Below are 14,287 nucleotides of genomic sequence, written 5' to 3'. Positions count from 1 at the left end.
CTTGAATTTCTTGATTTAGAATATTCATTCAATCATTCTTGAAAATCACTTTAATGTGTTTCTTGAATATCATAATCATGATAACTCATGTCTTTAAAGCAATCTAAGAAAAGAACATGATAAATGCTATATGGAAGTATTTTTAACTTTGATTAGGGCTAATTGATATGATTTATGTCAATTGGCTGTATGAGTCTTTAAGGGTCTTTCCTTATTAGATTATGGAATGTTAAATTTTCAAGTAATTGTTCAAGAATAATGATAGGATTAAACCTATTAACAAGATTTCCCAATAATCTTTTTCTATCAACTATCTTTTAGAAAAAATAGTAAGTTGAGCTACAACTTGTCTTCATCTTCATTCTAGTTATTATTTTTTTTTTTTTTGGTTTCTTTACAAACAATCCCCTCTCTTTCTCAGCCAATTAATAGAGGTTTTCTTGGGATCGACTTTCTACTTCCACTTTAACTACGTATTAGTTTTAGTAGTTGTTCGAACATTATAAATTTCATTTGCTTAGGTAAGATAGGATTAATGACATCTATTTTATACCGATCACTAAATACCATCATGCCTTAGGTACTAAGCCAGATACCTTCTCATAGTTCTTCAGTATCAGCTTAACATATTCCTCATAAAACTCATTTATTGAAAGCATTATACTTGAAAGAATAGTAACATGAACATGAGTTTTAACATTTTTAACATATAAACATGATTTCTAACACATGCTTCATGAGCATTAAGAGCATAAATACTCAAACATGCTTTAATAAACTTCTTAAAGATAGGCATGCGTTAAAAGAGCTAGTTTGCTTGGTAACATTCTTTACAAATAAGCTAGCATAAGTCTGAATTTTAAGTAAAACATGAGTTTACTAAAACATTTGGAAACACTTAATCTTTGTCACTCATAGCCTTGGGAGTTCCTCCTAGGGTTGATAAGCTTTTCCTGTTGGTGTTAATCTTGTAGACATGAACAACATATTTAGCCAATGCTCATGGCCTCCTTGTGAGACTATCTCATATAAACTAGCTTAACATTTAACTTAAAACTTCACATTCCAGCTCAATGCCTACCTCCCTAATGCGTTCAACACTTAAAAAATCCTTAGGTGATGGCACTAGCCTATGCGGCCAACAATCATCAACTCATGTGCCAACGCATGCCCTATGCGTTCACTCAGCTACGCATCAACGCACACTCAGCACAACCTTGCGCTCAGTACCTCGCGCATCTGCTTGCACAACCTATTGCCCACACAGAACCTCTTTACGCTAATGGCTTCAGCACACACACTCTCTGTCTAACACATACCAGCACATCCTTGCACTCAACTTGCCCTTCGCACACACCTACAGCCTACTTGGGTTGAGCTGCTTGCTCGCTCAACGGTTGTAGTTGCCTGCTTGTTTAACCAAAATTCTATATTAACTTTTCTTTTTGTTTGGCTAGAAACCTTCAATCTTCACCATTGGCTTTGATTCATCCGAGAGCCTGACCTGCTTGAGAATTTCTTCAGATTTCACTTTGAATCCTTTGAAGATTCCTTTTGGCTTGACCTTTAACTATGCTCAACCTTCATTCAAATGGCTCTAAAATCACCTTAATAACACGAGTATTTTGCTCAAACCGACCCCTTGAACTAAGGTCTTCCTTTATATAGCTGAGACTGTATGCCCTCAATTCAACCTTAGGCTGACAACTCACTCACTAAGTGGGTTTAGTTCTTCTAGCCTCGACAGCTAGCCCATTCAAGTCGGTGATTAAGCTGTGTCACCTCTTAAACCAATGCATGTCTCACATTTTCTTACCATCGTATGGTACATTCAAACACACACCTTCAACACAAAGCCTAATCTCCAAACACTTACCAATGCATGGCAGCACTTCAACGCACAACCAACTAGTCAACGCATACCTTGGTGTCTTTTGCGCGCATCACTTAGGCTGGTGACTGTCGCATGGTCCTACCTGCCCACATAATTCATCCGGTCAATGCACGTAGCTCACCTATCCAACGCACATTGCATCCCCATCGCCTAAACGACCTTGCCATGTCGCGCGCATCCTTTCCCTTCTAACCTCACATGGGCTTTGGTTGGTGCATTGCCCACGTCGATCGTATGGTAACTCACAGCCAACACTTAGCCATTTTCTCCATGTAACATGCCCATCAAACACTCAACTAGCCTGTTAGGAACATGGCTGCCACACACTTCAACAACCTTCAATGCATGGGCTTCCAACGCATGGCACATTTAGCTTCCACACTTAGCCAAATTCTCCTTACTAAGTGTCATTAATACCTTGCTACTCGAGAGCCTTGTTTCTCAATACTTAAAACTTTTCCTTATCACTACAAGAAAAACCATCTTTCTTGATGTTTGCAATTTTAAATACTTGACGTTTTTATGAAAAAATGTCAAGAAATAGGTGATTTAAAAAAAAAAAAGAAAAAAAGTCAAGAATTGATTTTAAAAAACGGGGGTTGTGCATTTTTCCAGGAAAATACAATAATTGATATTTTAAAAATGTTAAAGTTCAATTAATGGATTCTTAACGTTTTAAAAACGTCAAGAATTGTAGAATATACAAGGTATCGTTTCAACACGAAAAAGTATTATTGCAACGCTACATATTTTGACGGAAGAATGAAAAACGTGTGCGCCTCACGCACGCAGCGTTGCAATGCTCTCAATAACATCGCAAGGCTACAGGTTTTGACAAAAAATAGTGTGCCTCTTGAACAGCGTTGCAACGCTATTTTAGTAGCATCGCAATGCTATCAGACAGATTTAAAATAAATTCCAACAGTCGATTTGCAGTCCCTTTGATTTTTTGTGCAATACACTCGAAATCTTCATGGTTTTTCACTTCCCTTTGATGCATCTTTGTTATTCGATCAATCTCGAATAGATTCTTCATTGAGGTAAGTAGATTTGAGGCATGAACTTTCAAAGTTAGGGCTTAATCTTGATTTTCTTGTTTAGATTAGGTTTAAGTCTTGATTTTTTTTTTTTTGTTTTATTAGGCTTAATATTGATTTTCTTGTTTAGATTAGGCTTAATCTTGTTTAGATTAGGTTTAATTCTTGATTTTCTTGGTTTGAGGCATGAAGTTTCAAAGTTAGGACTTGACTTCTTGGTTTGAGGCATGAACTTTCAAAGTTAGGGCTTGATTTTTTTGATTTGAGGCTTGAACTTTCAAAGTTAGGGTTTAATCTCTTATGTATGTTCTTGAATCTCATAATAAACTCTTGTTTCATATTGTTCTTGAATGAGATTGAATTTTAGAGAACTTGCCAAAGTTGGGATTGCCACTTTGCCAAAGTTAAGGCTTTAATTTTAGAGAACTTGCAAGAACTTGCCACTATTCTTTAATTAAATGCTTGCTAAAGTTAGATATGTCAATGTGTCTAATTTGTTTGGGCTTTATGAACTAAGTAAAGCTTTGCCAAACTTGGGTTCAATTTTTAGTTATTGGAATTAATATATGTTTAACACATTAGAGCACGTGCACACCTTGGGTTCAATTTTTTGAGGTTCGATTACATCTTGGGTTTAATTTTTTTAGATGTGTTTGTGTTTGTTCTCTGATTTGCCTTGAAGTTCTCTGATTTGTCTTACTTTCTTGAGGTTGGAATGTTGTAGAGCTAGAAATGACAAGTTGTATGTATTGGAAACTTGTTTGTTTTCCACAACTTGTTTTATGAAGTTGATCATTGTTTATCATCTTTTTTTTACTAGATTTATAATCATGAACGCACAAGAGTATATTATCCAAAGATTATGAATCGGGTGTAGAAAACTTCATAAAATTTGGATTTTCTAATACAAATAGCTCCTATATTCGTTGTCCTTATTTGAGATGTGGGAATTGTGAAAGCATAATAACAAGGATATTAGAGATTATTTATATGTCAATGGGATTGATGAAAGTTATAAAATTTGGTTTTGGCATGGGAAAAACTTTCCTAACTCATCATTTTGTGGAGAATTTTCTAAGTTTGACACCCATATGTATGAAGAGGCTGATGTTGGAAGTTTAAAAGAAATGGTTGAAGTTACTCACAAGGAATATTCAAGAGATCTAAATGGATATGAGAAGTTGCTTAATGATGCTGAAAAACCATTATACGAAAGGTGGAAAAAAATACACTAAGTTGTCTACATTAGTCAATTTGTATAATTTAAAAGTTAGATATGGATGGAGTTATGCTTATTTTTCAAAACTACTCAAAACCTTAAAGGAAATTTTGCCTACTAGCAATGAGTTCCCAAATTCAATGTATGAAGTTATATAGTAGAAGAAACCATTGAATTTTGTTCTGATTTCCTGTCTAGAGTATATCCTATTGGGATTAGCACTCATAATTCACAAGACTGTTTAGACAATTCAAATATTGGTAGACCATTATCCAAAGGAGTTTCTTTCAAACCTAAACAATAACTTTCGTATCAAGCTCATCGGTATGTTTTGGAAAATACAATTGATGTGCAACCATATTTAGACTAAGTTTTTTCAATGAGTTTGGCTTTATTTTTTTCATTTAGTTGTATGATATAAATATAACTATACAATGTTTCGATGTTCACTTCAAAGAAAACATATGATGGCTTTACAATTGCAACATCGAAATAAGTCCAAAAATAAAAATTGGATTCAAGAGGAACATAATCGGACTTTTATATATTGGCTATGAGAAGAGGTAAAATGTTCAACCTATTATTTTACATAGACATTTTAATGCCTGAGTTGGAACAGAAATTCTCATGTAGGTTGCAACTGAGCTTGAAATGGGAAATACTGAAGTTTCAGATAACTTAAGGTGGATTGCTCATGGTCCTCATCCTTTTGTGATTATGTATGGCAGTTACATAATTAATGGATGTCGCGATCACACAGAATCTTGTGATAAAGATCGAAGTGTACAAAATAGTGGAGTTAGTGTTGCAAAAATGATGAAAGTGTCTAGTTCAAAAGATAAAAATCTCATCATTGGAGATATGTCTTTTTATGGAGTGATACAAGAGATATGGGAACTAAATTACCATACGTTTAATGTTGCTGTGTTTAGATGTGATTGGGTTGAGAATAATAGTGGTATCAAAATCGATGAGCTCAATTTTGTCTTAGTTGATTTAAAAAGAATAGGTCACAAGTCTGATTCTTTTATACTAGCAACCCAAATAAGACAAGTATTTTATGTTAAGGATCCAAGTGATGTTAGATAGTCAATTATACTTACCCCACCACAAAGGGACTTTGAAGATAGATATAATAACGACGAACTTGGAGATACAACATTACACTATTAAGGAATACCCAATGATATGTCAAATGTTGATGTATATAATGACTTGGATGAGAATATATCAACATATGTACGATCGAATTGTTAAGGCACGTGGATACCTACATAACATTTTATGGGTAGGTTATATATTGTGTAATATGATAATTATTTTTTTTAATTTATAATTTTTATTAGTCATATTTAATTTTTTGTTTGCTTAATATGTATACAATACTAATTGCTTCTTAAATTTGATTGTAATTTTTTATTTATACATCAGATAGAGCATAGTACACTGGGTGACGAAGATTTAGAGTTTGGTGACAAAGAAATAGTAGTTGTTAGGTCAAATGAAACCACCAATCAAAAGAAAAGAGAACGAGGAGCTACTATTATGTTTGGTGTAACACATATTAGGAGTGCAAGAGAAAAGAAGTTTGTGGAATACAATGAAGACGATGTACCTATTGGTGAAAATGGAGCTAAGTTAAATTCTTTTATTGGGTCCTCTACATATTATCATGTACCTATTATATATACATTTTAGAAACATGTGCCTACTGAGTTGAAAGATAAGATATAGTACAGTTGAGTAATATATATTCAATTTGTTATCTTGATAATATTGTAGATGTATATGTGATATTTCCACTAACTTTTCAATATTTAGGCCACCTTTGTAATTGATACAAGATCTAGGAAGAACATTATGAAAACTGCAGGCATAGCTTTTCGCCAGTTTAAGAATTGGTTAACAACAAAATGCATTATGCCATTTAAAGATGAACCTCAACTTCTAATAAATCCACTAGAAAAATATTCATTTATTGATCAAAGTCATTAGAAAGAGTTTGTAAGATCAAGATTTTGTGTAAAGTTTCAGGTAAATTATTAATTTAATTTTATAGATATTTGTTATGTCATTCCCTACTAATAATCATTATGTTTGTATAGAAAAAAAGACACTTGCAACAAGAACGTCGATCTAAGAATAAGTACAATCATCGAATTTCAAGGAAAGGTTATACTAACCTTGTTGAGGAGATGGTAAGAATTTAGTATATGTTCTCACGATTCCTAAATTTATCACAATATCTACTTTTTTTTCTTCATTTGAATGTAGAAGAAAGTATCTTCAAATGAAAGTGATTTCGATCGAGCTAACCTGTGGAAGAAGGCTTGAGTTAATAAGAAAGGAGAATACGACAATGAAAATGTTCAAGAAGTTGTCAATCGAATAGTAAGACAAGTATTAAATTTACATGAAGTATATGATAGCTTAATTATATTAAATTTCATTTCTTTTAGGATGAGATCTCAAAGAATAATACAGATTCATTGTGCGATAAACATCACTCTCTCAATGATATCTTAACACAAGCTTTGGGTACTCAAGAAAGGCATGGGCATGTGTGTAGGATTGGTGGTTTTGTTACTGAAATGGCTTACTTTCATGTAGTGAAACGAAAGTCAAAACATGGGAAGGATGAAAACAAGAAAATTATAAGTGAAAATGAAGCACTTCGTCAACGTGTTAGAGAATTAGAAGCTCGTCTTCAAATGTCATGTTCTACAGCATTTTCTGGACATGGAAGTTGCTCCAAGAAATTCTTAGTAGATGAGATCGAATCTTAAAATAAACAAAAAGACAAGATGAAAACTACATATGAAAAGAAACGGAAAGAGAAGATTAAGGTGGAGGAGATTAAGTCCCAGAGAAACGAAAAGACAAGATAAAGTGAATTTAAATTACAACGCAGAAGAATTGAAAATATTTAAGGTAAATGACACTAATAAAATCAATTAAGTTCATCAAATGTCTAATTTTTCTACTTTATATACTTTTGTTGCTATGATTTTGTTGCATTAGGAGAAATCTTCAATGGAAATGACTAAGAAAAAAGAAGTTAGTGACTCAATATCGGTTTTTCCGGTATCTTTGAAATCCATTCTTAGATATGCTGAGAAGGTGATGGCCAAAGAGTCTAGTATTTCTTTACAACTTCCAGTTGGACTTTTTGGCATCAGCGAAAGAGTTATGTCTTGTGAGAGGACATAATTAACTTTTGTAACATGAATGAAGTCAAGACAATGACTTTAGTGGCTTACATGGCATAAGTAACATTATTACTTTTGTAGACTTTAGTTCTGACGTTTCTTTTCAATTTTGGTCGTCTATATTTATGTTATAAATCTTTTGTAGGTACTTGCACTCATCCTTTATCGATTCAAAAGAAAATTCACAATACACTTTTATAGATCCATCTCTCATTTCCTCTAGACAAAACTCTCAGGAAGTTAAAACTCGAAACCCGTGTAGTAGACTGATGGTCTCAGAAGCAAACGAATTATTTCTTGCTCCTTTTAATCATGGGTGAGTTAAAACACGTTTTTTTTAATCAATTTCCATCAGCAATAAAAATACAAGTTATATTTTATTAACTAGTGGTCATTGGGCACTACTTGCTATAAATGTATACGATGATATTGTGTACTACCTAGACTCAATAAGGACAACTCACGGGTAGATATACAATATATAACTGACATGTAAGTTAATATTTTTCATTTGAAGTGTTTTTTTTTTTAAAGTGTACTTTGTTTTAGAATAATTTGTGGTTATTTCTTGACAAGTAGGGTAATTGCGATATTTCAATCTTAAACGAATATTAAAAAAAAAAAAAAACCAGAAGCAAACCTTGTAGAGAACAATAAAGACAGGTATAAATTAAGAATGACTACTTATTCATCATATTAAGTAGACATCTAGTGTGTAAGGATTACTTCATTCTTATTTACTGGTTTTTCTCTGTAGTGTCTTCTACAAGTTGGGAGCACCGAATGTAGATATTATATCATGAAGTATATGAGGGATATTATGACCAAAAGAAGCATTTTCATCTCAAATTTGGTATGTTATCATTATTTCAACATTTCAAATAGCATAGAGAAAAATATAATCCATTATAATATTTGGCTTTTATATTTATAGATTGATACAGGGAAACTGTACTCACAAATTGAGTTAGATGAGGTTCAAATAGAGTTGGCTGAATTTTTAGGTTGCTACATGTGATCATTGTTGGTCATTTTGGATGTGTTTGTTCTAGTTGATCAATTTCTGTATTTACTTCATATCCATATAGTTGTAAATCTCATCCATACAATTAGTGTTTAAATCACATTCAAATATTTAATTCCTCCCAGAATAAACTTTATATTATAATGTACTGAATACATGATATTAATTACATCACATATAATTAATTCCTTCAATTAATTTGAACAATTCAAATTAGTCCAAAACTAATTCTGTTGAGCTACGGAAGGGACCTTATGGACCTGTAGATTGAAGCTCCAATGGTACTTGAATAATTAATTAAACTCCTTTAATTAAATTATTCAACATCCATAAACTATCGATCACTCTACCAAAGACTGACAACTGCAATATTCATACTACAAATATATTTATTTGTCCATTGGATAACCAGTCAATAGTGCAATGACCTTTCACAAATTACTCGTAATTACAATTGGACCAAAATTACCAGTAATTACATCTAACTCCTTAAGTATCACTGATCCCTCTAACAAACAGTAAGTCATAGTTCAACTATGACCAAATCCTTCTCGAGCCAAGAGTGGGTGTGGCCACATTGTTCAAGCCCCAGAATCAGCCCTTAGGGGAGTAATTTATCTACTTACCCCGACATCAGAGAATGGGTGAATTTTATCTTGTGTAGCTGTGTTCCTAGCTCCCTAATTAGATGAATCCCCAAAATAGTAGGCATATTAAGTCGGCGATCTGACCACTCTCACCCATGCAAATCAAAGGACTGCCTTTCATAGGTAGGAGTTCACAACTTATTAAGGTTTTAGGTCATGTCACCTATGGTCATCTTGGTGAAATGTAAATCTCTACTATTAATAGCATTATATAAAGAGACTATCTATTTTGTGCTCCGGTCTTATACAAACTCTCTGTATAGGATACCCCCGCTCGCATGTCTCCACATGAATGATCAGGATCAGATCATTTGTAGCACTTTTATAAAACTTGTAACATCTACAAAGCGGGTCATATATGTAATGTCATCAGGATAAGATACCCAACCTTATCTACTACTGACCATTTAGATTATCATTTAAATATGATCCACCTATATGTCTCTACATACATATTTAAGTTTTTTTTAAAAAAAAAAAGAAAAAGAAACAAAAGAATAAGAAAAATAGTCTGGAACTTTGTTTATTGGATTACATGTATGCTCATAAAATAACAATTATTTTAATAATAACAATCCGTTTATATAGAGTTTACAAACTGTGAGAATACAAGAGATATTTAGGACACCAATCTCAATATAAGCTTCCTAAAACAATTCTTAACAAGTTCCATGAAGGAAGTTTTGTCTAATGCGGGCTGGAATTGATGTTATAAGTGTTAGAAAATGAAGGAAAACAGAAGGGACCATGCGTCCAATGTGAGACCATGCGTCCAATAAGGGACCAAGAGGTCACCTATGCTACATAATGAAGAAGTGTGTGAAGGAACCTTGTTATGGTTCTTAAGTGGAAGAGATGGATTATCCCAATTTTCCAAAAAAATTACAGAACAGAAAATTTACAGAGAAACAACAAAATTATGCATTTAATGAAAAATTACAGCATGTTATTCACGAATAACATAAGAATTAAAATAAGGTTTAGAATCTTTACTTTGGAAGAAATCAATCTTCACCTCAATGGACACAATCACAAAAGTTACCGCGGTATTCTCTAGGATGAGACCCCAGGAGGAGTGGGACTCTGACTGTTTTGGTTTTTGAGAGGGATAAGATGAATTGAGAGAGATCGGAGAAGAGGAAGAGGAAAAGTTTTTTTTTTTTTATCATATAACTCTCTCTATGTTTTTTCTTTCAGGAAAAAGAAAAACGGAAGCCCTTCATCACTCATGCACTTTGTGGAGAGAAAAAGGAGGAGGGAGTTGAGAGGCACTCCCTAAAATTGTTTTCTAAAAAATTTTAATTAATAAAATTAGTTTAATTCTCTCAACAACGATATTTAATATAAATTCCATTTATATTAAATTTGATTATATGAATCCAATTCACATGATTAATATTTGAATCATATTCAAATATTTAATTTCTCTCAAATAAATACTTAATATTATAATGTATCAAATACATTATAGTAATAATATTGTATATAATTAAAATTTAATTAATTATATCATATATAATTAATTCTCTCAATTAATTTGAACAACTCAAATTAATCAAAAAATTGATTCTCATAAAATCCTATTAAGCTACCAAGGGGACCTCATGGACCTATAGCTTGAAGTTCCAATGGTATGTGAATAATTAATTAAACTCTTTAAATAAATTATTCACCATTCGTTAATTGTAGGGCACTATATTAAAGACCGACAACTATACTCTTCGCATTACAAATATATTTATGTGTCTATTGGATATAACTAAACAACTGTCTGATGACCCTTAAAATTACTCGTAAGTACAGCTGGGTCAAAATTACTATTTTGCCCCTATAGTTACATCTAACTCTTTAAGTACCACTGATCCCTCTAATGAATAATAAATCAAATATAGTATGAATCAGCTAACTAAGTGTAAGTGGCTTATAACTCTTAAAGTATTTCAAAGTTTATGCTTTTACTAGTTTTCAAGTTTTAGCATAATTGAAAATGATCAAATATAGTATGTTTGATAAATGAACTCATAGCATGCTTTAGATGAGTTAAGACTCAAACATGTTTATATTTTCCTATAAGCCAAAGTTGGACGCATAAACAATCCTATGGAATTAAGTGTTAAACTCATGTTTTATCTAAAACGTTAGGTTTTAAAAGGAGGCCAAAACATGAATTTCTTAAGAAAGCTAGATGATGTTCGCTAAAACACATGGTTTAATGTCAAAAACCATGCATGTCAATGCAAGGTTGAGGTTATTCGAGTTTGATGTTTCCAAAGCAAACTAAACCATGAGTTTTATACATGATTTTATTTGAAAGAGGTTAGCTCAAATGTTTTAGAGCATGATGTTTTCAGTATAAGATATTTGATGCGTGCATTCCTAATGATTATGTGTTTTATTGATGATATTCCCTCAAAATGATATGTTAATAAGGAATTCTATTTCAAAGTTGTTATGGGAAATATGTTTTAGTACCCTAGCTATGAAACCTGATATTGAAGGTTGTGAAGGTATCATGATCCCCCGTCACCAAAGGAGACGAAGGAATGTAGGGTTAATTACCCTCTAATGCTGAAAGAGACAAAGGTAACTTGGGAAAATCTCCACGTGCATGTACGATTATTATCGACGGGGATGTTGAACAAAAGGGGCTCCACTCAACTAAGGTTTAAAAGGGTACAAATATTTTATATGTTGATTTCGTAAGATGCTTTCAGAGTTTTCAAAGTTATTATTGTTATAAGTTGATATTTTATTATTTGACGAGCTTAATGAAAAGCTTGTTTTAAATCCTGAAACCATGAGGATGTTTTCAATTGATATTTGCGTTATGAATCTTCCAGTTTAGCATATTATGTTCTAAGTCTAGAAGTCTATGAGTTAAGTGAACTGTGTTTTTCACTAAATTATTTAAAAAGAGATTTCTAAGTTCAAGTTGGAAGAACATGCTAATGATTTAGAGAGTTGTTTGAGAAAAATATACTTTCATAGTAAAAGCTTATGTTTTTAAATATGCCACTCACTAGACTCCCCAACTCATGCTTTCCAATGTTTTTGTTTTCCCCCAAGTCGCAGGAGAGTTCCAGGATTCCAGGATTGCGGGTTACTTGACAGCGAAGGTCCAATCTGCAAGTTTCGTTATTCAGGTGTTGACATGAAAGTGATCGACAATTGGATAATCCTTACAGAATTAGAATCAAGGTTTAGTCTGTAATAAGATATTTCTTGAGCGATGATGTGGTAATAATATAATGCGATGATAAGTTATGTTGAGTTTTGTGATGATTATGATATTTTACATGTTCAGTTGGCAAAAGATGTCATAAGACGGTTGACATCTACTGTCTCACACCTCCTCTTAGGTTAAAAAGGTAATCTAGGAGGGGATGTACCATGTTTCATGGAGTTAAACTTGTGTTTGTGTTCATTTCATGCGATGTGGTTCAATCTCTAGAACTTGATCATCTAATTCTCTCTCAACTGGATCCATATGTTTGATTTGAATCTTTATAACTTGAGCTTCAAGGAGTGGTTCAGTCTTCAGGAGTCAACAAGTCAATCTTTTTAGACTCTCTGTAAAATTGTTGACTTCCCACAAATGAAGAGAACTTATCTATTTATAGGGTTCTCCTGTGGGCTTTGTAGGTTTGGGTTTGGTTAGTCCATGGAACTTGCCCTTGGGCCCAACTAATTGGATTTAGACTTGACATTTAGATCCAATTAAGCCTATTTTTAGGCTCAATTAGAATTTAACCCAAATAATAATATCAAATTGAATCAAATTATTTGATTCAATTCAACGGTCATGATGAAAACATGTGGCATCATCAAGATTTTCCAATTTATATATTCAGTTTCAATTAAGGACACATGTTAATTTTTTATAAGTCCTAAATTAAATTATTTGTAAATTCTTCATTAATTTAGTAAATAACATGACGATTTGTGATTTGTCAAAAATTTCTCATTCAACAGTTTATTAAAATATATGTTTTTACATCATTTAATTAAAACTAAAATTACTAATGTTGAACTTAATTAATTATAAAAATGATCAAACATTAGATTATAATTAATATGACATTCATTCAATATATTAATTGGTTAATTTTGATTAATTAATAATTAATAATAATTTTACTTATAAATTACTTAATTTTCAAATATTTATTAGGGGTGTTCATGGATTGGGTTGGATGTGATTGAAAGACTTTTTAGATCCAACCCAATTGTTCGGGTTGTAAATTTCTTCCACCTAAATAACCCTTATTAAAAAAATGAACCCAACCCAACTCAACCCAACCATGAAATATTTGGATTGGGTTGGTTCGGGTTAATCGAGTCATTTACTTAAAATTTTGTTATAAAAACAAACAAAACATAAATGGATAAAAATCCAATTTAATTATTTTCATATATTAAATTAAGATTAACAACTCAATTTCAATTTATATAGTGAAAAAAGTGCAAAGAAACTAAGATTTGTTGAATAATAAATTATTAAAAAAATATTGGAATGAAATAAAACTAAAATCAATATATGTATGAATAATTGTGTTATAAGTAATAAAAAAAATTTAAAATTAATAATCAACTCGGGTTGGTTTGGGTTAGTTTTGATTATATTAGGTGAACCCATGAACCAACCCAACCCATAAAATTTCATTTATTTGAACCCAACCCAACCCAAATGAGTTAGATAACCCAACCCAAACCGCATGGGTTGGGTTGAATTGTTCAATTTTTTCGGGTCATCGAGTTTTTTAAACACCCATAATATTTATAATTAAAAATATTATTGCTTCTTAATTAATTTTCACTCTCTTACTTGAGTAACGAAGTTTGTGGGGGCAAATATCACATCAATATATAGATTTTTCTTTTTTCTATGGGCCATGTTTCTTCTCCGTAAATAAATTTATGGTTGATGTTATGTGAATGCCATACTCTTTTCTGTCATAAATTTGGTATCAACACTATGAAATAGAATTGTAGTGTGGTAGGCTTCACCTGGGTTGTCAATGAAAAAAAGAAATGAGAGATAAAAAATAGCAAATGAATCACAAAATTGTACTTTTATTTCATCAATTTAACTCTTCTTCATCGTTGACTTTATAATTATTCATAACCAATAAATATTGTGCGAGCCAAAATCTTTTATTTTACGTGACCGCCTCAAATTTATTTATTTATTTTGCTTGTTATGCTATTTCAAGGGTTAAGCTAACTAGACGTGAAGACTATTAATTTTTCTTTTTAG

Source organism: Benincasa hispida, chromosome 1 (assembly GCF_027475165.1).
Source record: "Benincasa hispida cultivar pf3 chromosome 1, pf3_genome.v1.1, whole genome shotgun sequence".
NCBI lineage: Eukaryota > Viridiplantae > Streptophyta > Magnoliopsida > Cucurbitales > Cucurbitaceae > Benincasa > Benincasa hispida.
The sequence above is the reverse complement of the archived record's forward strand: the minus strand, read 5'-3'. Positions refer to the sequence as shown.